The following is a 27874-nucleotide window of genomic DNA, read 5'->3' as shown; positions in this document are numbered from 1 at the left end:
TTTCTGTAACATCTTAGGGAAAAATCCAAACAAACTTTTTGGTCAGCCCAATATTATTACTATTTTTTGCTTCCCTACAATCCCTCCTTTTCTCACCTAGCACCTTTTTTTCTTCCTTCTCTTTATCTCACAATGGCCACCTGTCCTTTTCCACACTGTCCTTTTTCCACATACACTGAGGCTGAGAAACAGTTCTAAAATTGTCTTTGAGGTGATGTTTCACTTCCCTGGTTATGCCCTTTTTCCACTAGCTAGGCTATTTATTTTTCATGTTAACTCATCCAGGAGTGAAAATCAATCTCCTTAGACCCAATATTTGTGAGCACAGAGCAGTGTGTTCCGGGACCTGCTCAGTGTGTACTGAGCTGTAAGTTTTCTGGTCCACAGCTGGAGGACTGAATGACATGTCCTAGTTCAAGATCAGCTCCTGACAAGACTGCCACTGCTGGTGTGTGTGCTAAGTCACGTCTGTTATGTCCAACTCTGTGCGACCCCTCTGCTAAATAGGAGCATTTAGCTATCCCTCTGCTAAAGAGAACTATCTTCAGTCCAGTAGGGTGTCCCTTCCATATCTGTATAAAAGTCTCAATACCCAGAAAACAATGAAGTTGGATGTTACAAGGCCGAGTAGTGGCACAATGAATCGTGGAACACACATCCAGCAAGAAAAGGCTAGGTGGGGAGAGAGGAAGAGTCCATGGAAGAAGGACCTTCGAAAGATGAGGCATTTTTGTGCGTCATCTAATTCAGTGGTCCTAATTCAATACACAGAGCTCCATCAGTGGCTTCCGAGGTGGCGCTAGTGGAAAAGAACCCACCTACCTGATTTGAAGCCAACAGTCTGGCTTTGTTTCTAGCAGCAAATCACATGTTGCTTAATAATGATGATTCTCAGTTCAGTACCATGGATTATGTTAATCCTGATATTTCTTTCAAGTTTCTGGCTATAGTCTGACTGTACATTTTGGTTTGGGGTGTTTTTTAGTTTTCCTTCTCTCCCCTTCTCCACCTCATGTCTTTGTAAGTAGTCAAAAATAGGGACATCTTTCCAGAAATCTAATGTGTCCTTTTAAGTTCTTACCCAGTTTTAAGAGTTTATCATTCTATATATTTCCCCCATGAATCTTGACTGAACCCCTCAGTTTAATCAAATCCAAGTTTGTATAAACAACTAATGTTTTCTCTATTTTATACACATGTGCTGGTCTGTGCTTAGTTGCTTAGTTGTGTCTGACTCTTTGTGACCCCATGGACTATAGTCCACCAGGCTCCTCTGTCCATGGAATTCTCTATGCCAGAATACTGGGGTGGGTAGCCGTTCCTTTCTCCAGGAGATCTTCCCAACTCAGGATCAAACCCCAGTCTCCCACATCGCAGGCAGATTTTTACCATCTTAGCTACCACCCACTTCTGCTCAGAAACTTAAGAAGTTAAAAGCTCAGAAGCTTAAGACTAAAACTCAGCACAGCTCTGTGGGCATTTTGTAGGTACCCTCGGTGTGTACAGTAAAAAATCCCCAAAACCTGCTCCCTCAGGAAATAGATTACCCTAGTCATAAGATTCAAAGTGTTGCTAAGTGTTTCATCATCATGCTTATGAGTATGTGTATTATATACTCTCAGCCCGGGATACTTTCTTATCCAGAAGTAAGACAACAATGTTGATTTCCAACCTCCTTTTGAGAGAAAAGTTTCACACAATTAACCTTTGAAATTTATATTCCCTAAAGTACCATGAAAACTTTGTTCCATAAAAGTGTTTCTAAGAAAGTCCTATGTCCTCATCTTGATGATCTTTCTTATCACAACTAGTAAAAACAAGAGCTGTGTTGTTCTCTTCATGACCTTCAAAAACATCAGTCTCAGCTTTCTCAATATTGGGTTACAACACCAAGGATACCAAACAAAGAGAAAGGTCCAAGAAGAGAAACATTAACTACCTGCCCAAAATAGCTACTATAACCATTCTAAACTCTTGGTAAAGGTTCAAAATTCCCATGTTTGTCCACTAGATGAAAAGAGAATCTTTGTTATTAGGAAACCATATTCAAGATGTTAGTCCCACTAATACTCCATGTAAGTTATTGCGCTGTTGACTCAAATGTTTGACAAGTTATTAGCAAAGCTGTCAGACTAGCACAAAGCCCCCGTCAGATCTACATTAACACCTCCAGCCGCTGGCCTGTCATTTAGTAGGCATCTGCTTCCCTCTACACCATGAGTGGTATTCAGTACCTCAGACCACAAATGGCAGAATGACCCAAAGTTTTGGCACGATAGGATGCTGCCTACTCCTTGTGATGATTTCAGATATAACCTAATGACTCTTTGCCATGGTAGGAGCTCAAGAAATCTTGGTTCCCTCCCTAACTTAGTGGGTTTTGCTGGTGACACCATCAGCACATTCTGCTGAGCAGGGCATCTTCTGTGACCATAATCACCTCTGGCATAATCAGCTATTTGATGGTGCCCAAAGATATTTTTAAACCATATTTTGCCAAAAGCCCAACCTCTATTCCCACAAGAATCTATTTGGTGTTAGTTTTCTATTGCTGTAGACAAGGACATCTCAGTCTTTCTTAAAGGATTGTTCTCAAACAAGGGGCATATAAAGCAACATGTCAACAAAGTGGCCTGGTGACTGGTGCTCCTTCCAGAGCCAGATGGAAGATGCAGTTGACTCAGTTGTCCCTTTAAGGCAGGGTCTATCCAGGACACAGCTAACAATGAGAATTCATCAGGGGATTTATAACAGGTTTAAGAACAAAACCAAGAATGGGGTTGTTATGCAACATCCCCCATTTGATTGTCAGAGGACAGATGCTCCATTAACAGAGGAATTTCCACTGACATCTCCAGGGACCCATAAGATAATTGCCACTTGAATGTTTTTTTCAGGCTTTCAAAGGAGTGTAACAATGACCTGAGGCTGTATTGCATTCATGTCATTAGTCAAAGTTGCCTGTCAATATAGCTTGCATTATTAGTTTATATTCAAACAGATGTCCCTGTGTATTTTTCTAATGAAGAAAGGAGCCATATTATGATGACCATTCATATATGACGACTAACATAAAATATATTCATTCATTCTTTCAATCACTTGCAGTCAGCTCTTGTCTTCCCGCCATTTTGGATGCTATGCTAGGCACCAAGATGAAAAGGTGACCACTCTCTACCTTCCAGAAGCACATAGTCTAGTGGAGGAGAGAGCTGAATACAGTCACAGGCAGAAGTGGGGCAGTTACTGAAGAAACAGGAAGAGAGTAAGAAGGATATTTACAGAGGAAATGGTATGCACAAACTTAAAGTGATTCTCATTTCCCTAATATTTTGGGTAATTGCAAATAGTCTGATGGGCAGAACATACAAAGAAGAAGAAAGTGACAGTAAGTATGGCTAAAAAAGTAGATTGGGGTCAGACGGTAAAGGGCTTTGAACAAGTGGTTTGATCTGTGCTTTGGGGGAGCCACAGTTAGTAGCAGATTTGGGGTCAGGTCTCTTGATTCAGAGGCGTGGTTTTCTCTGCTGGATAGCACTTATTCCTCCAAACACTAGTCGCCACCACACTGGATTTGACTAATGATCACCCAGTGGAAGGGGTCTCCCTGGTGACTCGGATAGTAAAGAATCTGCCTGCATTGCAGGAGACCCAAGTTCAATCTCTGGGTCAGGAAGATCCCCTGAAGAAGGAAAAAGCTACCCATTCCAGTATTCTTGCCTGGAGAATCCCACAAACAGAGGAGCCTGGCAGGCTACAATCCATGGGGTCTCAAAGAGTTGGACACAACTGAGTGACTCACTCACTTCACCTAATGGAAATATATAAATTACCAATTAGAAGCAACAGGTGAGTACTCTTACTATTATCTCCATCTTACTGATAAGGAAACTAAAGCATAAAGAAGTTATGTAATGTGTCCAAGGTCACAGAGCTAGTTAGGTGATCCCAGACAATCTGACTACAGAGTCTGTAGTTTTAACCATACTTTATCTTCTCTTGATCTAGAGATCTTTATGCATTTATCTGTGTTCTGCTAATACTCACGTTGACAAGTAAAGGCAGCCTTCTATATCGGTTTTGATAATTGGTCAATTTTAACTGAAAAGATTAATGTATGTAATAATACAGGTCTCAGGGTCAAAGAATGAAGGATAATCCCTAGTCATGTCTCCAGATATCTTTTCCTTTACCCTTTTGTGGCTATAGGAAACCAGATATGTGGAACTGGGCATCCTTGTCCTGTTAAGGGCACAGAAGTACTAGAAAGCTCTCAAGGGAATATTAACAGATTTGATGAGACCTCTGAGATGCTACAAACACTGCAATTGCATTTACTACCCAAGACACTGAAAGGTAAAAACTAAAAATCGAATAGGAATATCATGTGCATGATAAATAATGGTTGTTTGGTTTTAAGAATAAAAAAGACGTTGGACTATAAGCTGAAGTCAAAACCGGACAGACAGGTCCTGCAAGTGCTTCTCTTTGTGCGTTGATATTAATAACATCCAAACAGGCCTTAGGGCTGTCTGCTTACTTTGCCTTTACCAAAAGAGTAGGGTATCATTTTCCTTGGAAGCCCAAGTATTAAATATACCCTTACAACATGACTCAAATTTTGTGATTTTTACAAATTGGCTACTGTGTTTTGAATTTCTCCAGCTTCTCAATACCTTACTAGGAATCAGTATTTGCTGGAAATCAAAGATTTATTGTGTGGGAGAAGGTAAGAGTTGCTTTAGAGTTAAAACCAGAACAATGGTCATTGTTACAGCAGGACATATCTAGCATTATAAAGGAAAGCTTTCCAGTTAACTAGTTCTATGATACACTGCATCTCCTGTGTGCAGTATTCACTTCCTTTTCCCCTGAAATGTTTTAGCAGACACTGAATAACTGTCAAAGGTTGGTGCTAGGGAAGAGTAAGAGCAAGATGTCTGAGGCTGTACAAGACTGGTCTTAGAAGGTTTCTATAGCTTGAAACTATGAAATAATCTACAAGCACTGGCCTGTACCAAGACCTCAGTATTCTGTTTTATCATGCTCACCCATCCTACATGGAAAATGATATTTAGTCCACTTTTTGGAGGGTTGTCATCTTCATGTTCATTTTTATATCTCCAACATTTTCATATACTTTTAATTATATGTAGATATAGATGTATCTGTATCTATAGCTATGAAATTAAAAGACATTTGCTCCTTGGAAGAAAAGCTATGACAAACCTAGACAGCAGATTTAAAAGCAGAGATATTACTTTGCCGACAAAGGTTCATCTAGTCAAACCTAGGGTTTTTCTAGTAGACATGTATGGATGTGAGAGTTGGACCATAAAGAAGGCTGAGCGCTGAAGAATTGATGCTTTTGGACTGTGGTGCTGGAGAAGACTCTTGAGAGTCATTTGGACAGCAAGGAGATCAAACCAGTCAATCCTAAAAGAAATCAACCCTAAATATTCATTGGATGGACTGATACTGAAGCTGAAGCTCCAATACTTTGGCCTCCTGTTGCGAAGAGCCGACTTAATTGGAAAAGACCCTGATGCTGGGAAGGATTGAGGGCAGGAGGAAAGGGGGACGACAGAGAATGAGATGTTTAGAAGGCATCACCAACTCATTGGATGTGAGTTTGGGCAAACTGCAGGAGACAGTGAAGGACAGGGAAGCCTGGCATGATGCAGTCCAACATAGCTAATATTTAAGAAGCTCAGGTTAGACTGAGTTGGTTTACAAGGACTTTTCCAATCTCTTGGGTCAGAGCAAAAGGAGGCACACAATTTACATTTGATGAGGCTGCTGCAAGTCAAAGTGTCCTGATAGCAAGACAAATTTCAGACAATCTGATACTAATATTAGCATGAGAGAAGTAACAAGATAAATGTGAATAGGTGACTAAACCAAATTTCCCTTCATAAATCAATTCTTGTCTTGGTCAGATGATATTTATCAGAAGCATTTGCCAAACTGGATCCAGCACTGGTTGCTTAGGGAAGCTGTATAAAGCCCAGATAACTGCTCGATGGAAAAGAGTTAGTTTTCTTTTCACAATGTTCAAAAATAGTGATAATGGTTTGCCTCATCCTGCTGGAGAGCCAAAATCAAAAACAAAATATAAAGTCGTCTACTTGGAAATGAACTCAAATGAAGAATCAATTTCTTTTTGCTTTGGCTTTTCTTATACGGAAATCTCACTCAAAGATTGACTACATATTTTGGGGGGTCACAGTTTTGCAAGAGAAGGGACATGTTCTCCCAGAGAGAGAACTGAGTGTCTTCTTAAAATTGCCAGAGTTCCCAGGCATATTGATAGACACTAAATCAAGTAATCCCACTCCCTAGGGCCTTTCTGTGTTCTAAGCAGTCTTATCTCTTGCCATAAAGATTCATTTGTACTACTTGTCAGTCATGCTCCCTCTATTATTCATAACTTAGGCAAGCATACATCAGTGCTAGCTGCCCTTCTCTTTAACTGCTGAGGTGACCCCCTCAAAATTAGCCTGTGCTAACTCTGCTGAAAATTCTGCCTATTTTTGTTTCAGGTAATTATCACTTCTCTTTCATCTTACTCCATTGCTCCAAACCAATGCTTGGTGTACTTATGCCACTCTCCTTATAGATTTTCAAGATGGTACCTGGAGAGTGAATGATTGAACTCAACATCTTTTGTTTTATGCTGCTTTCTTGAATCACAGAAGATGGATCCAAGTTCTTAGCTACTCTTTAGCAACATATTTCATTGTTAAAATATGAAGAAGTAGAGAAGGTTTGCAATAGTTGGATTTTTGCTTACTGCTACACACAGCCTTTCCTTTGCCGAGTTCTTCTGAAGATTATATGGCTATTTTTCATTCCATTCCTACAGCGACTCCAAGAGGTATATATTAATAGCTTCATTTTTCAGAAATGAAGAGACTAAGCCACAACAGTAAATGGCATGTCCATGACCACGTGTCTGAGAAGCAGGCAGGCCAGGACTCAGACTCTGGTCTTCTGACACATGCCATGTCCTGTGCTCTGTCTTCTACTCCACACTGACTTCATAGTTCTGGGAAGGGAATCAAAGCCTAGAACAAGAATAATAGTAAAATTAATAACTGAATTTTTAGCATTTTCTCTGTGCTAGATAGGGTTTCCCAGGTGGTGCAGTGGTAAAGAATCTGCCTGCTAATGCAGGAGACACAGGTTCTATCCCTGGGTCAGGAATATCTCCTGGAGGAGGAAATGGCATCACCAACTCAATGGATATGAGTTTGAGCAAGCTCTGGAGATAGTGAAGGACCGGGAAGCCTGGCATGCTGCAGTCCATAAGGTTGCAAAGAGTTGGACAGGAATGAGCAACAACAACAACTCCAGTATTCTTGCCTGGGAAATCCCATGGACAGAGGAGCCTGGCTGGCTACAGTCCATGGGATCAAAAAGAGTTGGACAAAACTGAGCAACTGAGCATGCATGTGTGTTAGATATTGCACTAATTACTTCATATGCATTATTACTTCTACTCTTCATAATTTTTGAGGCTATCATTTATCCCCACTGAAAGGAGAAACTGGGTTTCAGAGAACATAAGTGATTTTCATAAAGATACAGATGGTAGAGACTGAATCTATCTCTAGATTTGGGTGTTGAGCTGTGAAATTAACTAGTACCATATAGCTAAAATCTGAGAGATAGAGCAGGGTCTCGTGAAGGATAAGGATCTGAATTTGAGTTCTAACTCTGCTTCTGTTCGCAGTGTGATCCTGGGAAATTCTGTTAATCCTTTGGACTCTTGGCTTCTTATTATAAAATGGGGCTGATCCTGAAACCACACTCCTCCCTAGGTAGGACTCAAATGCAGCCAAAACTCAGACTCAATTTTGAATCCACAGGCTAGGACTTGAACCTATCCACACTGCTTAAATGTTACTGAACCTTGGGTTCTTTTGTCTTTTGTCTTTTGTCTTTCTTTTGCAGAAAGAATTCAGGTGAGGCAAAGTGGCAAGCAGAGAGTGAGTTTGTTAGCTTAGGACGCTTGTGAAAGATACAAGCTAACCGGCAGGGTGGTGGGGAAGGGAGAAGATCACCTTCTTCTTCATTCTTGGGCAGATGTCAAGGCTTACATCTGTTATGGTGCTATTTAAATCATATGTGTATCAGCCAAAGTGTGGTAATATGTACTAAAATGTGGTAATTTATCTTGGGATTATTACCCTTTTTGGGATTTGGGGATATTGTCCCCTTTCACCTAGTTTCTTTCCCCTTTCACCTTTTTTTTTCTTTTTGACGTTTTTTCAAGGCATTTGCTTTTCTTATGTGCATTCGGTCCTGGGTTTCTCACATTTAGTTATGGCAATAGATATATTTTTGGAAATGCTGATGCCTTGAAGTACAAATTTGGAATTTATGGGGATAAGGCAGCTGCAAAATGTAGTGGGAATTGAAATACACAAATCCTTATTTCTTTCTTGGCTACATGCAGAAATGCTACTCTTTAAGGACTGTTAACACTCTGAATTCCTGTAACAAGATTCACACCCCATACTTACTGTCTTGTGTTTTACTATCAGGGTTTGTGGCTTGAGTATGTCTGGTGCTTGAATGCACCCCATCTTCCCTCACAGTAGTATAGGTTGTTGCTTGGTTACTGGATTCTTTTTTGAGTGATCATTACCATGAAACAGTCTCCCAAACTCCCTTAAAATTCCCTTTCTGTCCTAAATTCCTTACTGGGATTTCTGAATGGATTATTTGATTATCCTACTCTATCCCTATCAGTATTATTTGACCTAATATATCACATAGGAGGCTCCACCAGGTCAGACATACTTAGGGTCTGACTAAACTAAAGGGAATGGTACAAAGGCAAAGCATCAGTCTTTGTGTTAGAATGGAAACTATCACCCTAGTATCTTAACAGCTGATGGCAATGCCCAGAAAATTTGAGCTCTTCCTTCAGTCCCATATTCTCTCCATAGCTGCCAGAGCAGTTTGGTTTGTTTTTTTTTTTTTAAAGTTTTGTTCATATAGAATGTGTCCATAAGAGTATCTCCCTTTCCTTATAGTGTAAAAACTCATTAAGTGAAATTTAGCTGCCATTTACAAAGAGTATATTTTTGAGCACCCTCATTGGGAAAAGCTGCTGGGAAAAGCAACCGTTAATAAACTAAGTGGGTAGAATCACTGTCCTGAGAGATTTTATTTTCTAAGAATGACCTGTAATCTCCTCTGCACTAGAGTAAACAGGACTTTCAGAGGGAAGGTCCTGGGGCAACTTGTGGCTAAGACAGAATTGATTTGTTCTTGTGTTTAGGGTCATTGACTCTCATGAGAGCTACCACTTACCAACTGCTTCCAGCTGGACATATGCCCTAAACATATTATTTCTGAACCTCACCATAGCCACATGAAGTTCTCTTATTCCCATTTTATAGACTCTTCGGAAACTGCCCAGAACCTTAGAGCTTGTCAGTTCCCCACTGGTCTTCCTCCTGTGTCATCCGTTCCATATCACCTCAACAACCAGCCATCCTCAAAGTTCCCTCCTTTCCTCATCCAACCCTACCATTCCTTTCCTGCTCAGCTACTCAGGGCTTGGAGGACCATGCTGGCAGGAAAGAAAGCCTGCATTTTCTAAAATTCACACTCACGATCTGGGCGGCATCTGGACTCTGACCAACTCCTACCCCTGCTTTGTTGTTGTTGTTGACAGTTTATCAGATCTTTGCTTTACTTACGTGCATTCAGTCCTGGATTTCTCATGTTTAGTTATGATGATAGATAGATTTTTTGGAAATTTTGCTGCCTTAGAGTACAAATTTAGAATTTATGGAGGATACGACAGCTGCAAAATGTAGTGGGAATGGAAAATGCACAAAATGCACAAAATCTTAATTTTCAGTCTCATTTACAGGTTATAGTCACCTGAGTTTAGAACATCAAGATAAGTTACATGCATTGCTCATGTAAATAACCAGATTTTATTTAGAGAATGATAAAGGTAAAATGTAAAGAGGGGGAACATATTTTAAATGAGTTTTTTTTTTTCAATTTTTGAAAGAAAGATTTTAGAAAACTTTTTTATTATTTCCTGAAATTTCATCTCCTTTAAGGGTAAATTTATAGCTATAAAAAAGTGATACCATGAAAACCTTTGTATCATAACCCTAATCACAGGAGATTATTGAAGATTATTATTTTTCCTAACCATTTGGTACTACAAAATAGATCACAGCTCTTCCTTTCAGAAAGTGACATTTTTCAACCAGCTACTGTTGTCTGTCTCACCATCATTACCACTTTCATGTCTGGCATATCTTAAATTGAAAAAGTCCACAAATGACACAGCCTGGCCTAGGGGGAGAAAAGAAAGAGGGTCTGTATCAAATTCTGACCCTTGGCTGATTGTGTGTTTCTCCTGTAGAATTTCTTTACACTGAAGAAAAAGCTCATTGACCTGTGAATTGTATGAACCTTCTGAACTTTTTAGTGAAGTTGGGAGGCTTAGGGCCACATTTCTGTTCTTTTTCTCTTACTTTTCCTGCTTCTGAGTAAAAGAAGCTCTATTCCTATGCTGGAGCTTTCTGCCAGTGGACTCCCGTTTCTCTGCAGCAGCTCTGGGGAGGACCAGAAACCCAGACTGGACGTAACAACCCAAGGCACGGGCAGACAACACATACTCAGTTCATTTGAACTTTGCTGCTGTTAATGTGATTGTGATTGTGATTTAGGAGCAAAGACTTCAAGGGGGACAGATCATCTGGCTGCAGGGATGGTTTCAGGCTTCTTGGCATAAGCTAATCACCTGGCTAACAGGTTACCTATAGGGTGTCTGCAGTTCACTGAGGACACCACAGTCAGAGCTCATTTGTTGTTTAGTTCGAAATTGTGTCCGATTCTTTGTGACCCTCTAGACTATAGCCTGCCAGGCTTCTCTGTCCATGGGGTTTTCCAGGCAAGAATACTGGAGTAGATTGCCATTTCCTCCTCCAAGGGATCTTCCCAACCCAGGGATCGAACCCACGTCACCTGCATCTCCTGAATTGGCAGGCAGATTCTTTAACCATGAGCTACCTGGGAATCCGTTGACCCATTTTATAATCCAACCCAGGTATGCATTACATACTATTCAGTGGCAAAGAAGGGACAGGGAGGAAAGAGAGAAAAAGGGCCATGTGGTAGAATTTAGGAATAAAAACAAAACAGGAAACCCAAAGGATTTTTTTTCAGCAGTCAAAATATTTTCCTGTTTAGAGAACGAGTGTCTCCTACTTAACCGCAAATAACAAAAAATAAAATTATATAAGATTAAAAGTCTAACAGGGCAAGGGAATCAGAGTCAGGAATTCAGGCTCTTATCTTGAGAAAGGAAAGAGGCAAAGAGAAGAAGTTGAAAATGTCAGTGTTCGTTTGATGAAATAAAAACAGACTTCTGTAAGCATCCTTCAGAAACATGCCTTTTGTCTGATGCCAAAAACCTTTTGAAGGTTATCGGCTTTGCAACTCCCTATGGCCTGGAGGAATCCTCCATAGAGTCCAGGGCATGGTATAATAACATTCTGTTTGCTTACTGTGGCAGGTGTAAGACAACTTTACTAAGTCTTACCCTGATAGGGCCTGGGGCCAGCACCCTTTGAGCAGGAAAATGTAGTCTTTCTCTTGGACAATGTTTTCTCAACCTTCCTGCTCTCAGAGGGGCCTTGAAATGTCCACAGCAGGAATGTAAAGTTTGTCAGCATTCTTGGTCAATTCCTGAAGTAGAGCTGAGCTACCTAAAATACTGCTCTGTCACTGGGGGATCCGAGGGGAGAGTGAAGATTGTTGAAAGAAGGATTGAAGGGCTGGCTAGAGAAGTGGTCCCAACACCATCTGCAGTGCAGCACCCTGGACTCTGCTCCACCATCATCGAGGCAGGTCTCTGAAGCTGGTTTTCCCTCTTACCAGGGCAGGCAGCACTCCTTTGGCTCACCAGCCTCTGTCCTCATGCCCTGGACTGCCCAGGAAGCATCCGCAGGGCCAGACGCAGGTGTCAGTCAGCAAACCCAAGTGGGAAGGGAACCCTGAATCTTCCCTTCAGGGAGCTTTTCTCCAGTTCACAAGTGGGCTAAGGCTGCATGCTCTGATCAGCACTCGCTGATGACAGAGGCTTCCTGAAGCAGGTGGATCTCTGCCATTGGCTCAGGAGCACTCAGGGATGATCCCAGGTTAGTTAACTGGCTTACCATCAGCCTCCACCCACACTTAGACCCCATAGGTCCACCTCTCCAGCCTCAGAGACTGAAGAGCGTGATGAGGGGCTGAGCAGTTGTGGTCACGAGTGACAGAAGCCAAGTTGCTGAGTGATGGCACCTGTGCAGACTCAGCAAGGGCAGAAGAATTGGGCAGAGCCATAATCATTCACTGGGGCCCTAGTCATTCACCTGAGTCAGTTGCTTCCAGTTCAGAGCCATGAGGGAACCCTCCCAAGAGGAAGCCCAGCAGTTGATTGACCTGGGGACGCAGCCAGAAGGGGAGCAGTTGGCCCTGTGGCTGATTGAGTTCAAAGTGAGAAAAAAGAAAACTAAAAATGACTGTAGCTTCAAACACTCCCATTGAGCCTGTGAATCCCACCAGGTCCTATAGCAAAGCTCACGAGTAGAACCAGCCTCACCCTCTTCCTTTCCCTCTTGTGACATTTTCTTTCTCATCATGGCCGAAGTTCTTCAAATGCATCCATCTTGGACAAAAAAAAAAAAAAAACCATTGAGGTCAGAGGAAGGTGGTTCCCAAGGACTTAAACACCCAACCCTTGGACCCCATGACCTATTCTTGACAGGTGGTCAGTTAGTATTTTTGCAAACATGCTCAGGGCAGGTGTCCCCTAGCCTTAGTTAGCTCCACCCCCCTCCCCTAATGTTGGGGGACTTCTCCCCTTGCTGGCTTCCCCTGGTGGGAGGAAGAGATAAGGTATAAGGAATGAGGGTATGAGGAGATAGTCCTCTCCAGGGCAGCAGTCGGTGGGCGAGGCGGGGGGGGGGCAGTCTTTGGAGAATCCCTTCAAGGGTCTCAGTTGGCCTTAGACATCCCAAAATGTGTTTGTCCTCCTTGTCTATGTGTGTTACGTTTCTGGGCAGGCAGACAGTATGTGAAAGAGAGCCTTTAAGAAAGGAGAACTATTCTCTCATTCCCTTTGTTCTTTCTCCATTGAGTTTCCTCTCTTCACTTCCTCTCTTCACTTCATCATCTTGCCACACTCTTGTCACCTCCCAGGATACATATAGGCTTTTTGCTGCCTGTAGGATTGAGCCCAGACTCCTCAACATGGCCCTCTGTGGGGTGTAGGCTCAGTATAAGACCACTGAATGTGGTATGAGAATGAGCCATTCTTATGCCTTTGTTTCACAGGAATTGATGAACTGCTTTTTCTGGAAACTTGAGAATTAGTATTTTCCTTCTAAGTCATCTTTGACTTTTTGCTTAGCACCTGTTAGAGACTGAGGCCCTCTCTCCCACTCCCCACCCCCATCTAAACTCAATAGACATACATAAGCAAGCCTTCCCCTGACACCATGCTCTTGACCCTTGGAACCTGCAGAGACAAAGTGTGCCTTCGTGTTTTTCAGCAAGAGATTGTCTTGCCTGCCCTGTCCCCATAATTGAACAATGATTAACAACCCCGCGTACTTTAATGCACAGATAAATTATTAACAGTGGGCTGTGCCTTTTCCCAGGTTGTAAAAAGATGATTGGTTAGAGTCCCAACGTTCTCTTTGTTGGGGGAGGAAATGTAGAGGGAATGTCATCTGAGGCCACTGGCCTCTGAGATACAAAACAAAGATGCGGCAGGCTCCAGCCCAGTGGGAGCCAGGTGACAGACGACAGGAAGGCCACAGGTGAGAGACTTTCAGCTCTTTTTGTCAGTTTTGAGTCTTTTCTTTCATTTTTCTCTCCTGCGATTGGGAATGGGCGGGAGGCATGCGGTAGGATTAGGGTGTCAATGACTGCACAAAGTTCTTAGGGAAAAGTCCTTGTTTTGAGGAAAGATGTGCAAGAAAGTGGCAAGTGAATATAAAGACCAACATGAAGGCCCCCTCTAGACCCTGGCTGTTCCAGGGAGAGAGTGTGGGCTGGCATGGGGGCGAAGATCAAAAGGACAGCATCAGGACACAGCTGCTTGGTCACTTGACAGTGAGGATCAGACCCCAGGATCAGTCCTGGGGATGTGGGAAGGGGGAGCAAAAGATGATGAAGTCAGGATGCATTGCATTGATGGCAAGTTGGAAACATCTCCAGACTGCTGGAAGGCAAAGGGAGGCCAGGCAGTGAACTGTGAAGACCCAGTGAAGCCCATACGAGTGAATCAAGAGAAATCTGGGTGTTTTGGGGTTTTACTTGTTTTTAACAGACTTCATTTTTAGAGCAACCTCAGGTTTACAGAAAAAAATTACACAGAAAATATAGTGAATTCTCACATCCCTCCTCCCCTGACACATAGACTCCTCTATTGTTAACATCTTGCATTAGTATGGTACAGTTATTACAGTGATGAACCAGTATGGATACATGCTGCTACTGCCACTGCTAAGTCACTTCAGTCGTGTCCGACTCTGTGTGACCCCATAGACGGCAGCCTACCAGGCTCCCCTGTCCCTGGGATTCTCCAGGCAAGAACACTGGAGTGGGTTGCATTGCCTTCTCCAATGGATACATGAGTCCATAGTTTACATTAGGGTTCACTCTTTGTGTGGCTCGGGTCCATGGTTTTGACAAATGCATAATGTCATGTATCCCCTGGTGCAATGTCATAGAGAATATTTTCACTGCCCTAAAAATTGCCCTGTGCTTCACTATCTCATCCCCCCTCCTTTCCCCCAAGGCCCTGGCAACCAGTGACCCTTTTTACTCTCTCTGTAGTTTTGCCTTTCCACATAGAATTTCCTCATATAGTTGGAACCCTACAGGCTGTAGTGTTTTCAGACTAGCTTCTTTCACCTAGTTATATGCTTTTTAAAGCTCCTGCATGTCTTTTCATAGCTCAATAGCTCATTTCTTTTTGTTGTTGTTGTTGTTTAGTTGCTAAATTGTTTCTGACTCTTTGCTATCCCATAGACTATAGTCTGCCAGGTTCCTCTGTCCATGGAATTCTCAAGGCAAGAATCCTGGAGTGGGTTGCCATTTCTTTCTCCAGGGGATCTTCCCAACCCAGGGATTGAACCCACGTTGCCTCCATTGGCAGGTAGATTCTTTACTGCTGAGCCACCAGGGAAGCATTTTTATTTAGTGCTGAGTAATCAGGCATTGTATGGATGTACCACAGGACTTTTATCCATTTGGGGATAAGGCAGAAATCATGGAAAGGGTGGATGGCAAAAAAGCAGCAAGGTCCATAGGATGTCATAGAAGGAAGAAGGAGGAAGGTTTGAAGTGGAAAAATAAACATTAGTGCAGAGGCCTTAATCAACCTAAGGTAGGTTCTTGAGACCAATGCTCAGTAGGAGAAGCCAGCTCCCCACTGACCCCCACTAGGCCTTTCCTTTTCTTATAGACAGAAACTTCATGAGGTCAGGAACAATGACCACATCATCCATCAGCCCAGTACAATGCAGACATCCAATAAATATTTGTTGAACCCTTTCAACCTTCCAAGGTCTTTCCTAAAGAACAAATTTGCTCAGACACCAGGAGATCTGAAGCTCTTGAGGTCATCTCAGGCAGGTTTTCACTGCTCGCTGTGCTGAGCCTTTTTTTTTTTTAATTGCAGTGGGGCAAAACTTGCCTGGGATGTTCCCATCCTCAACCAAGAACCCATCTCTCTTGTGAGATGTTCCATGGACAGAACTAGAGGCAAGCTGTAGGGAACCAGGAAAACCAAGGGAGCTTCAAGCTGACCTCACATCCCAAGTAAAAAAAGGCAGTCTCACCAAGGGATCAGAATCCAACTTACCAAGCGTTCATTTTTCAGCCCAATCACAATGCAGTAAAATTAGTCCAAATAATCGCTATGGAAACAGGAAGAGCAAGCAGGGGATTCAGCTGCTAGGAAACAGCTGTGAGAGGAGAAGAGCCATACCCTCCAGATGTTCATATTTGGGGGGAGAGAAGATCTGTGCCACACAGTAGCAGCCCACGTGTGGGAGCTGTTGGAGCCCAGCCTTGGGAGTGCAGCTTGGAGTCTGGGTGGAAGGGATGGTCCTCCAGGGGAGCTGAAAAGTCAGCTCAGAAACTGCAGGGTCAATAGCCATTCACCAGTCAGAATTCATCACATGGGTAGTGAGTGCTCCCCGGGCAAAAGAGTTCACCAAGCAGACCTTTGTCTTGGGCAAGGTCACTGCTTAAAATAAGATCCTCTGCAGGGTGTGATACTTGCATTCTTTGATACCCGTATCACTTTCTCTCCTTGTGATGAAAGGGGTGAATGAATCCAGTAAGACAATGAGGGTATTTTGCTTGGGATCTGTCCATACCCTGTTCATGCTCACCTGACTCAGAGAGTCAGGACCAGGGTATAGAACGCTTGAGAATTTCTCTTCTTCCTTCCTTCTTTCTTTCCTTTTTAATGTTTGAGGACTAGTTGTTTTATTTATTTATTTATGCTGCACTGTGTGGCGTGTGGGCTCTTAGTTCCCCAACCGGGGATCAAAGCCACGCCCCTGCAGTGGAAGCATGGAGTTATAACCACTGGAAATCCAGAGAATTTCTTATTTGGGGGAAGGAATGTGGGCCGCTTGGCCTGAAGCCTGTTTTGAACAGTGGGGCTCATCCAGACACATACATTTTGTTCCCTGTCTCTTGGGGAACTGAGGGTGAGGGTGGACAGTTAATCAGATGCAGAGGGTTGAGGTAGGGGCAGTGAGTGGGGTGAGGAGTAACTGCCTTCCCACCTTGAAGCCCCCTAAATGACAGTCCCTGAGGAAAGAGGACATACCCATGGAGAGGGTGGCCTGGTGTTGATTCTGTGTGTTTCCAAGGTGCCAGCCTTGAAGCTCCTTCGACCACGGAGCAGCAGAAGTGGCCCCAGCACCTCCATGCAGCGAGAAACACAGCAGGCAGGGGAGAGCCAGGTGTCTGTCAGTGTTGGGGCAGCTGGCCCCTTCTGCTGAGCCTGGCTGGTCTCCAGGGAATTTCTTGCACCTATGGGCTTCCCTGGTGACTCAAACAGTAAAGAATCTGCCTGCAATGCAGGAGACATGGGTTCGATCCCTGGGTCAGGAAGATCCCCCTGGAGAAGGAAATGGCTACCCACTCCAGTATTCTTGTCTGGAGAATTCCATGACAGAGGAGAGTGGTGGGCTACAGCCCATGGGGTCGCAAAGAGTCAGACACAACTGAGTGACTAACACACACACACACACACACACACACACACACACACACACGGGCTCCCAGAAAACTACCACCAAGTTAGTTCTCTGATTCCAAATATTTCTGTGAGAAAGACAGTGCCTGTGTCTCACCACAACCCATCTCTACTTTGAGGGCATCTACCATTTGGGTGCTCGCCAGCATGACATTTTCATTTCATTTTCTTGTTTATATGTGTTTGCCTTCATCAGAGGGACTGTGTATGGAAATCTTAAGAGGCTCCTCACTCTGTCCTGGAACTGGGACTCCCTGCTCTCCTCCTCCCATTCATACTTTTTCTCCCCAGCTTTCCAGAACACTCTTTAGACTTAACCTCCTTCTCCCTTAGTCTAGGCCCTTTCTTCCCACTTACCCTGTATTTCTCAGCCACCCACATTGGAGCACATTTAAATATCCACCCACAACAAAGGTAAAACCTCAGCAGGAGGTCCGGGCTTCCCAGAAAACAGAGTTGGGAAGAGAAGAGCATAGAGCTGAGAGTGGCACGAGCTCCTTCACAAGAGACCCTGAATATCTGGGAATGTGACAGGAGAGATACTCATGACAGAGTCCAGATCCTTGTCCTGACTATAATATTAAACTATGACTCACTCATTTATTCATTTCACCACAAATTATTTATTCTCTCAATAAATGTTTATTGAACACCAGTTATATTACAAGATAGGTCTTAATGATATAGAGATAAATGAAAGTCCTTGTCCCCGAGAAGCTAGTTGGTGACACAGGCACATGGACCAATAATGGGGATAACAAGTGTGAAGAAGTCGGTAGTTCTGAAAGACCCCAGGGCTGTGGGTATGCATGAGATGGCCTGGAACCCAACTGAGCTGCTCTGGGAAGAATTTGTTGGGACTTAATGCCTGACCTGAGTCTTGAGGGTAAAGTGTGGAGGAGGAGGGCCCCGGATAGCATGTTCCTGGCTGGAGGATCCCTGTGCGGAAGCAGAGGCACCTAGAGGGCGAGTGGTATCAAGGAAACTAGGATGTGAAGTGGTCAGAACCCTGAGCGTGTTGTCTGGAGACTGGAGAGACCTGAGGCCAGAAGGCAGAGCAGCTCAGGATGGACTTTGAGGCCAGCAAGAAGGCTGAGGCTACGGAAGATTACAGAAGGACTGTGGACAGGAGAGATGTGCGATCAGATTCCCATTTACAGAAGGGCAGTCCTGGCTGAAACGTGGTAATCAGTTTGGAAGGAGCAAGCCCAGAGGCCCAGGGAACACTTAGGAGGCTGTTGCAATAAAATCACCTGGAAACGGTGTTCCTCGGAAGTCCTTCTCCACACTGCCCACCTCGGGCTTCCTGTCAGGGGAAGGCAAGCTGGCGCAGCAGGCTTTCAGAAAAACAGCTCGCTTGTTAATTGTTCTGGTGCTGTCAGTGACTCCATTGCTTTCTTTTACAGTCTCTGTCATGTAAAATCAACATCATGTAAGTGTTTCCTCCTGATAAAAGCTAGCCTCCAGAACCGTGAGATTATAAATAAATTTCTGTTGTGCAAGTCACTCAGTGTGTGGAGCTTTGGTGTGGCAGCCCGGCAGCCTATACAGGTGGGCAGTATATTATAATGATCTTATGTTACCTGTGGAAACTCTCTTCATAGAGAGTCAGTGTTTCCCCAGGGCAACACGGCTAAGCAGTGGCAAGCAGGTTGTTTCAGCATCTATCTTTTCAACTGCAGTATTTAAAAATAATTCTGTCTTGGTGTTAAACAATTGAATGCTCATCCTTTGAATTGAAGCTTAATTTGGGCGTCAGTTCAGTTCAGTCGCTCAGTGGTGTCTGACTCTTTGCAACTCCAGGGACTGCAACACGCCAGGCTTCCCTGTCCATCACCAACTCCCAGAGCTTGCTCAAACTCATGTCCATCGAGCAGGTGATGCCATCCAACCATCTCATCCTCTGTTGTCCCCTTTGCCTTCAATCTTTCCCAGCATCAAGGTCTCTTCCAATAAGTCAGTTCTTCGCATCAGGTGGCCATAGTCCTATTGTAAAGAGAAAGAAGCAGATGAACTCCTTGGCAGTCCATGATCTCTCCCTAGTGAAGCCATAGTCCAGCCCACGTAGGTCTGCCATCCTGTGGTAGAGCAAGTGTCTTGACAATTGTGTCCCTGTGTAGAATCCAAGAGAAAACATACCCCCCAAAAAAGCTGTGAAGATATACTGGGTAGCTGAGTCTCTGAGCCTGGCAATGGGCAAACACCCCCTTCTAACGTAGGTAAGAAGACAAACTCTGGAATAAACTGCCTGCCCCTTGTGAGCTGTGTGGCTTTAGGGAGGCATTTGACCTCTCTGCCTCAGTGTCCACATGTAACATGAGATCATTCTGTTTCTCACCTGTATTGGTTTGCTAGGGTTGTCATAACAAAGTACCACTAACTGAGAGGCTTTAATGACATAACCATATTGTCTCACAGGTTTTGGAGCCTAGTGATGTGAGATAGAGGTTGGTTCCTTCAGACAGCCATGAAGGCAATTCTGCTTCCTCACTGTCACCTAGTTTCTGCTGATTTGCTGACAGTGTTTGGTGTGTCCTTAGCTTGGAGATGCATCACTCCGATCTCTGCCTTCATCTTCACATGACGTCCACTCCAAATGACTGTCTACATCCAAAGTTCCCCTTGTTATAAGGACGTGCCATAATGGATTAAAGTCTGCCTAATGACCTCATTTTGATGTCATTGCCTCTGTAATGAACCTATCTCTAAATATGGTCTGGAGAAGGAAATGGCAACCTACTCCAATATTCTTGCCTGGAGAATCCCAGGGACAGAGGACCCTGGTGGGCTGCCGTCTATGGGGTCGCACAGAGTCAGACACGGCTGAAGTGACTTAGCAGCAGCAGCAGCTAAATATGGTCACTTTCTGAGGTACTGGGGTTTCAACATATGAATTTGACGGGGAGACGATTTAACCCATAACCCCACCTAAATAGATTCATCAATGAAAATTAAATGAATTAGTGCCCGTAGAACAGTGCCTGGCACCTAGAAGCTCTCAATAATGCTAGATTATGCCAGGTATAAATTAAAAACTCCCAGGTGAGTGGCTGGCAGGGTTGAAATTCAGCTGGTTTGCACCAGTATAGCCTTACCAGTGATTCACGGCTTGTGTCTTTTTTGTCAGTCAGGGCTTATAACCCACCAAGTGAGGGTTTTGGATGATCTCTCTGGCTAACAGGTACAAGATGAGAATGTGTAGGCTCAATGAGGTCTGTGCTTTTTCTCCCCGCTCTCTAAGCTGTGCATACTGGACGATGCAACTAGCCTAGAACAGGAACAAAGCGATTCCCATTTCTTTTAGAAAGAAACCAGGGAAGGCGCTGTCTTCCTGATGAACCCATGGAAGCAAATTTCCCATCACCAGTGACTCAGCCCTGGGGCCTAGGGCCAGACCAGCTTGCCAGCCTTGGAGATGAAGGTTACTGAAGGGTGATCCACGTGGGCCGAACCCAGCAGGCTGCCTAAGGGACCTGCTGACCTGAGTAAAGTATTTTCTCACCTGAGTTCACCTTAGACTCAGCCCTTTAAAAAATAAATAAGGTGTGTTGATCTTTTGTGTGGATGGTTAAACAAATCTGGTGGCCCCAAGTGAATTCCAGGTGAAGAAGCTGCTGAAATCTGCCAGAGCTGGGCCTAAAGGACCCAGTGGCCTCTCTCTAGAGCTTTCTGGGCATCGCCAGATTCTTCTTCTTAGCAGGCCCCTTGACCTCTGTGGGCAGCTGCCCCATGACTGTACCAGCCAGGGATTAAGGAGATGGCATGGGCCTGGGAAAGAGGATAGCTGACACAGGCCAAAGTCAAAAGTAGCTGCTGAGAAAAAAGACTGGGGGTATAGAGTTTCAGCGGCAGGAGATACCAGAAGGGTGGTTGTCCACAGAGAGGTTTTGAAAGGATGGATCTTGCTGTTGACTGATGTCCTACAGCCCTCATCTTAGAAACATGTACACTGACCTCCAAGGCCAAGGCAAGGTCCCTCTGTCCTTCTTGCCCTTCGAATTCCTGTCTCTTTTCACTAGGTAAACAGGAAAGCTTCTGCCTTCCAGTAGGAAAACCCTAGACTGGGAGGTGAGGTTCTATTGCCTTGCTGGTTCTGTTGCCCCCCAGGCTTTGTGACCTTGGACCAGTGGTTTCACCTTTCTGGGTTGAGTTTCCTTATCTGTTATTTGAGGGGCTTGGAGGTATGGACTCTTCAGGTCAAAAAAAAGGATCTTAGCAATCCAGTAGAGCAGGTAGAGAAGACTGAGAAGTGAGCGGCTTATGGTCATTGAATTAACGAGGGAAGGAACCTAGGACTCTGATATCGTGACCCCCACCTGGGACCCATCCCATTAATGACAGTAATCCAGCCTCTGTCTATAATGTGTCAGACTGCTTACATTTACCCTGCAGAACAACCTTCTGAGGTAGAGATTCTTATACCCATTTTAAAGATAAGGAAACTGACTTGACCAAGATCCCCCGCTACTGAGGAGAAAAACTGGGACTCTGCTGGTTTGGTGCCCTTCCTGCTTCACAGCAGCTGCCTCTGATTACCTTCAGAACATCCCAGCCACGGGCCACCTTGGGTGCCCTGGCACCAAAATCAGCAAGAGCAGGGGCCTGATTCTTGAGAGCTGACAGGTCAGTCCCAGGAGTGGGACCAAGCAAGCAAGAATACTTATTCTCAAAGCAGCAGAGAAGCCATAGCCATCTTCCCAGTGTGAAGTAGTTTGCAATGGATAGATGAGATTTTATGAAAATATTCCATATGTGATATTAGAAATAAACTGTTTGATCAAAATGGAGCAAAAGGAATTAGCCAGGTCCACCCTAGGCTCCCTGTCTGCTTCAGTGAGGTTTTTATACTGACTGTCTTGACGTCACCCTATCGTCCCTGACCTAAAGGGCCAGGTGCACCAGAACAGGTGTTCCAAGTAATGCCAGCACCCCTTGGAGTCTTGGGGAGAGCCACTCCCTCTGAGTGAACCTCGGCCTCCATGGAGTATCAGCGCTTCCTCTGGGTAGAGAAGAGACGCCCTCTGAGATCACTAAGATCTCTAAGATCTCTCCCTGGTGAGTCTAGATGAAGTTTAGTCTTGATGTTTGGCAGCTTGTGGTTGTTCGGTCGCTAAGTCGTTTCTGACTCTTTGTGAGTTATTTGGACCCATTACACCAGCACCGCCTGGTTGTCATATAATGCACTGATCTGGTTGGGAAAACATTCCTCGTGTTCCCAATATTCCGAACAGAAACAGATGCTGCAAAACATGCTGCAGTATGTTTTCAACTTCCTTGCCTAGGCTCTCATAAGGGTCGACAGGCTAGTCTTAGACCTGCAAAGATACCTGATCTAAGTGGAGACAGTTGTTTTTCACCCATGGTAAGCCTTCACCTCTAGGCCTCAGCAGTGTGTATGTATAAACAGAATTTCTGCCCTCCACCGGTGTGACTGTTGCAGTTAGGAGTTAATTATTGACAGCCAAAGAGATTCACAATGAGCTAGGACTTATGTGTTTTCTAGAAGCATGTTTCCATGAAGATTTTGCCCCTGTGGGATTCCTCCTCAGGCTCCAGGACAGACAGACAGACAAACATTGGGCCCTATCAGTTTAGTTAGAAGAATCCCAAGCCTAAAACCTCGGGGAACTCACTTGGAAGATTTTTCTAGGAAAGCAGATTTTTTGATTTGACATCTCAACGAAACAGGTGTTTGGGGAGAATATGCTGCATGCTCAGTCACTTCAGTCATGTCCGACTCTTTGCAACCCCATGGACTATAGCCCACGAGGCTCCTCTGTCCATGGAATTCTCCAGGCAAGAATACTGGAGTGGGTTGCCATTTTCTTCTCCAGGGTACCTTCCTGACCTAGGGATCAAACCCATGTCTCCTGCGTCTTCTGCATTGGCAGGTGGAGTCTTTACCACTTGAGTCACCTGGGCTGTGTTGGGAGAATAAAATCACACTACCTTAGAAGGAATTGCAGTAGTCTGGCCTGATTTGGAAAGTACCTAAAGAGAACTTCATTCATAGGTCAAGATAATTCTAAACGATGGTAAGCCCCCAAGAGATTCCTTGGCTACTATACTCACTACGAAATGAACATATCCTGGAATTTTGGTTGGAAGGGATATGGGAACTCATTTTGCCTTTTCTCAGTACATGGATGAGATGTCTGAAATAAAAGGAAGTTCAAGTCTAGAGAGTAAGACTAATGGCTCATAGGTCAGTTTGCTTCCTGTCCAAGGGGATCTGAAAGCCAAGGGAGCTTTATAATGACTTATGTAATAGTTGTTTCTCTAAAGTCCTTCAAGCAGTCCCTTAAACTTTTTTATGCAAAACAAAACTTTGCTTTATTGATAAAATACAAAAGTGGACCTTTGCTTAACTCATACCAAAATATTATCATTCTGAACTCATAATAACAACTATATTGCTGAGCATTTACTATATGTGTAGCACTGTGCTAAACTGAGCAATTATAGTTAGGTGGCTTACCCCACAGGTGCCTCACAGATACTTGTGTCATTTGGAAGATTGACTAAATACATACAAAGTGCTTAGAACTCCACCACCCCATCTCACCTACAGCCTCAGTGTGTCCCTGCTTTGGCCAAGTAGAACCACACGTCTTGTGAGGAAGGGAAGGAGGTCATGTACAGCCAGGGTTGACCTTACAGGTAGACCCCTGTGGGTGAGGGGCTCTGTGGTGTGATGGCACCCAAGTCCATGTCTAATTGATTCTAATCCACCAGGTTCTACTTTTTTTTTTCCATCTGAGCATTTAAGGGTGCCTCTCTTAAAAGCAAATACTCTTCTGAGACGTAAGCTTTGAATCAGTCAACCATCATCAGAACTTCTTTTTGATCTTCCCTGGAATCTGAAAGAACAAGATTATATAAGTAAGGGCACAAGAAAGAGGCTAAGCTCTTGATGCCTGAGAATTCAGACTATAAAAGATGGTTGTTTAACATTAGCTTAACGTACTCCAGAGTGACTTTTTCTCTAAGAATAAATTCAAGTCTTCTTGGGTTGCCTTCTTTCAGGTGGGAAAAATATTTTGAAAACTCTTATATAACCCGGAATGAGTGACTTGGTAAAAGTAGATGGCAGGGTCTTCTAAATACCATATTTGTTTTGTTTTTATCAGAGACTTCTCAGTCTATAACCCTGAGATTTCAACACTCCAGTCAGTTCCGGCTCCTCTAAAATGAAACGCTCACATGCCCACATGTGTGTCTGCAGTTAATCACAAATGGACTAACTCAGGGCCAGGACTTCATTTGAGCTCATAGTCCTTTTCCTTGTCCAAGGGTTAGGAGTCTTAAGTCTTTTCTGTGTCCTGAAGACTCTTGGCCTAAATGAAGCAAATGTGATGGGCTCCATGGGAGAGAGGCACAGGACCTGGGATCAGGCCACACTTTCTGGCCATGGAAGGCATGCCATAGACCTGCCAGCTTTATGGAGGACTCAAGGCTTAAAGCTGGGACACGCTGAGATCCCTGTACCTAATTCTGTGATGGACCTTTGACTAGGGGCATTGGCAACTCATAGTGTGTCCAGTAGGAGGCAACAAGGAAGCAGATTGGTGAACCAGAGAAATATGAGAAAAAAATTGAGATTTTGTTTTCTGTAGAAGAGAAAGCCCCAGAGGAATGGGGTGGCTGTCTGCTCTTTAAAGTGTTCATATAGAAGAGGAAGAAGAGGCATTCTTCTTTGTTTCAAAAGTGAAAAGTAGTACCAGTGGAACTATAGGATACCCAGGTTTTTCCAGCAATTGGAGCTGTCTTCAGTGCACAAACACTGCAGGTTGGTGCCATTCCTGGTGCTTCATTGTGTTGATTCAGTGGCTGAAGGAGGAGACACAAGTAGCGGAGGCTGAAGAGCAATGATTTCCCTTCAATGGGAGATTGGACTAGAGATTTACTTACACTAAGTCACTTCAGTCGTGTCCTACTCTTTGCAACCCTGTGGACTGTAGCCCACCAGGCTCCTCTGTCCATGGAATTCTCCAGTCGAGAATACTGGAGTGGGTTGCCATGCCCTCCTCCAGGGGATCTTCCCAACCCACGGATCGAACCCACATCCCTTATGTCTCCTGCGTTAGTAGGTGGGTTCTTTACCACTAGCGCCACTTGGGAAGCCTAGGTTGTTGTTAATCATAAAGAGAATAGTTGTATGATGTTTTTAAGTGGATGAGCAATAAAGGTGGGTTTATGGCCTCTGTATTCCACAAAGTAAATAATTCACTTTCTCATATGAACTATTTCGTGCCTGGAAAGTCTGAGAAGCAGGAAAGTTCAGAAGTTTGCAGGGTAATTTGAAAATACCCTCTCGAAGGCCATCAGATCACAAAAGTCAGTGCCCAGTGTGGGTGAGGGCCTGGGCTATGGAAGCAGAGCCCATAAGGGTTCAAACCCTGCCTTTGCCCTCATTATACTCCATGAACTTGGATGGGCTACCTTGACTTATGCCTTCACTCCTGCAGCTGTAAGGTGAAAAGTTTAACCCTTGCCTTCTACTCCCATTGTGAGCCTGAAGTCAGTGAACATACCTAAAACATGAGAACTGTACCAGGTACATAGTGAGCATGCAGTAAAGGTTAGTGATTGTTAGACAAAGAGTGATCATTATTATTTCTTAAATCCATGAAAGAATTTAAACAACATGGTATCAGCTTACAACAAAAACGTGTATGCATTTTTGATTTGTGATATCGTGAAAATAAGTTAAACATGACTGTGTCTTTGGTAATAATGAACATTTTGGGGGCCCATTCAGGAGTGATGAATTCTGTAAGTGGAGTGAATGACAGCTGAGTCCCATGAAGCAATGGAAAAAACAAGAATCCAGTGACTTTTTTTTAAGTAGTGGAGCCCAAAGAGAATGGAAGTGTAGCCAAGTTCCTGGGATTTCCACTGTTTCATGTGGCTGTATTTTGGCTCCGTGGTTCCCCAAGAGAAATAAAAATCAAGGCTTCATCCAGATTGTTCATCTGCTCCCATGTTGAAAGTGCAGTAACATCTGGTTGACAACTTAATTATATCTACCCTAAATTTTTTTCTTATCCTAAGAGCACCTACATCACTAGGGGAAAAGAGGAGAAAAACAAGAAAGAGGGTTTAATTTCTAATCTGGATAATTACCTCGTGTTTTACGCCGAGAGGGCTTGTTGAGGTCTAGGAGCCATTCATTCCTCCTTTGATCCTTTGAATTCTCACGCTCTCATCACTTTATTAGACTGGCAGCTAACGAAAGGAAGGGGAGAAAGATTTCAAACGTCCCTCTCAGGACGTATCAGGCAGCTCTTGAGATTCTGCTGGCTCATTTATCCAAATGAAATGGATCTCTGGGGAAACAGCAGAGGTCTGCTGTTGAGCAAAATGTTTTCCAGTCCTGAGAGTTACGTCGTTTCTCTGTGAATTAAGGCAGCTCTCTCCTGCCTTTAAATGACCCATCCCATATTGTAGGACGAGCTTATTTTTCACACTCCCAGTAAATATGACAGGGAGACCACAGACAACTCCAGAGAGTCTCTTGGGAATCTGGACGGTGTCTAGAATGACCATGTAAACTGGTTCCTTTCCCCTTAGGTTGTCTATAAAACCAGCATTATTACAAAATGCTGAGAGCTGTTATGCTTCATTAGTGTCCTCCTGAATCACAATTCAGTGATTATGTAAGATGACAACGTTTTTCCACACGTGTGCATCTCCTAGGTCTCTTCCAACTTGTCAATTCCTTCCTATCCTCAAATTTTGAGTGGGGGTGAAACGCGAGTGAGAATCAAATGAAGATAATAGTCGTTTCTCATGATCGCTTTGTTCTTTTCTTTATTGCTTATGTCTGTTAAAATCTATCTGCGTGGAAATCTATCTACTGTATAGAACATGCAATCACGTAATTCACAGACAGAAAAAGTATTTCTGGCAATAGTAACATTTCACGTGAAGAAGGCATTGTTTTGGGCCAGCTAACTTACTGCCTTAGGCAGAATCAGTTTCTTTAGGTCAACAATTATTGTTTGTTCTTTTTGTCTGTTTGTTGTCGGTTTTGTTTGTTTTCTTATTTTTAATTGAAACATAGCTGATGTACAATATTATATGTTACGGATTTATACTACAGTGCGTCACAGTTTTTAAAGGTTATACTCCATTTATAGTTATTATAAAATATTAGGTATATTCCCTGTGTTGTACAATATATCCTTGTTGTTGTTGTTGTTATTGTTCAGTCGCTAAGTAGTGTCTGAGTCCTTGAGACCCCATGGACTGCAGCATGCCAGGTTCCTCTGTCCTTCACTATCTCCTGGAGTTTGCTCAGATTCATGTCCTTTGAGATGGTGATGCCATCCAACCATTTCATCCTCTGCTGCCCCCCTCTCCTTTTGCCTTCAACCTTTCCCAGCATCAGGATCTTTTCCAATGAGTCAGTTCTTCACATCAAGTGGCCAGAGTGTTGAGCTTCAGCTTCAGCATCACTCCTTCCAATGAATATTCAGGGTTGATTTCCTTTAGGATTGACTGGTCTGATCTCTTTGCACTACCCTGTAGTTTGTTTTATACCTAATAGTTTGTACC

The 27874-nt window shown here is 43.8% G+C and overlaps 2 protein-coding genes across 4 annotated transcripts in view; one reads left to right on the top strand and one right to left on the bottom strand.

The window, feature by feature from the left end:
* PRLR (prolactin receptor) overlaps positions 1–27874 on the top strand; it is a 176661-nt gene that overhangs the window by 29837 nt on the left and 118950 nt on the right. The window lies entirely within an intron of this gene.
* LOC145517745 (uncharacterized) overlaps positions 17937–27874 on the bottom strand; it is an 84256-nt gene continuing 74318 nt past the window's right edge. The window contains exons 3-5 of one of the 2 annotated variants that reach the window (XR_014062301.1): positions 26441–26542; positions 23880–24174; positions 17937–19300 (exon numbers count right to left, since the gene is read on the bottom strand). The gene's annotated coding sequence lies outside the window, so the exon portion shown is untranslated. Of the gene's footprint in view, positions 19301–23621; positions 24175–26440; positions 26543–27874 lie in introns of those variants that run through there. The other variant, XR_014062300.1, reaches the window with a different exon arrangement.

This window comes from Giraffa tippelskirchi, chromosome 8, assembly GCF_054371585.1.
Source record: "Giraffa tippelskirchi isolate mGirTip1 chromosome 8, T2T-mGirTip1v1.2.pri, whole genome shotgun sequence".
Lineage (NCBI taxonomy): Eukaryota > Metazoa > Chordata > Mammalia > Artiodactyla > Giraffidae > Giraffa > Giraffa tippelskirchi.
Note: the sequence above shows the minus strand (reverse complement) of the source record. Positions and strands in the feature narration are given on the sequence as shown.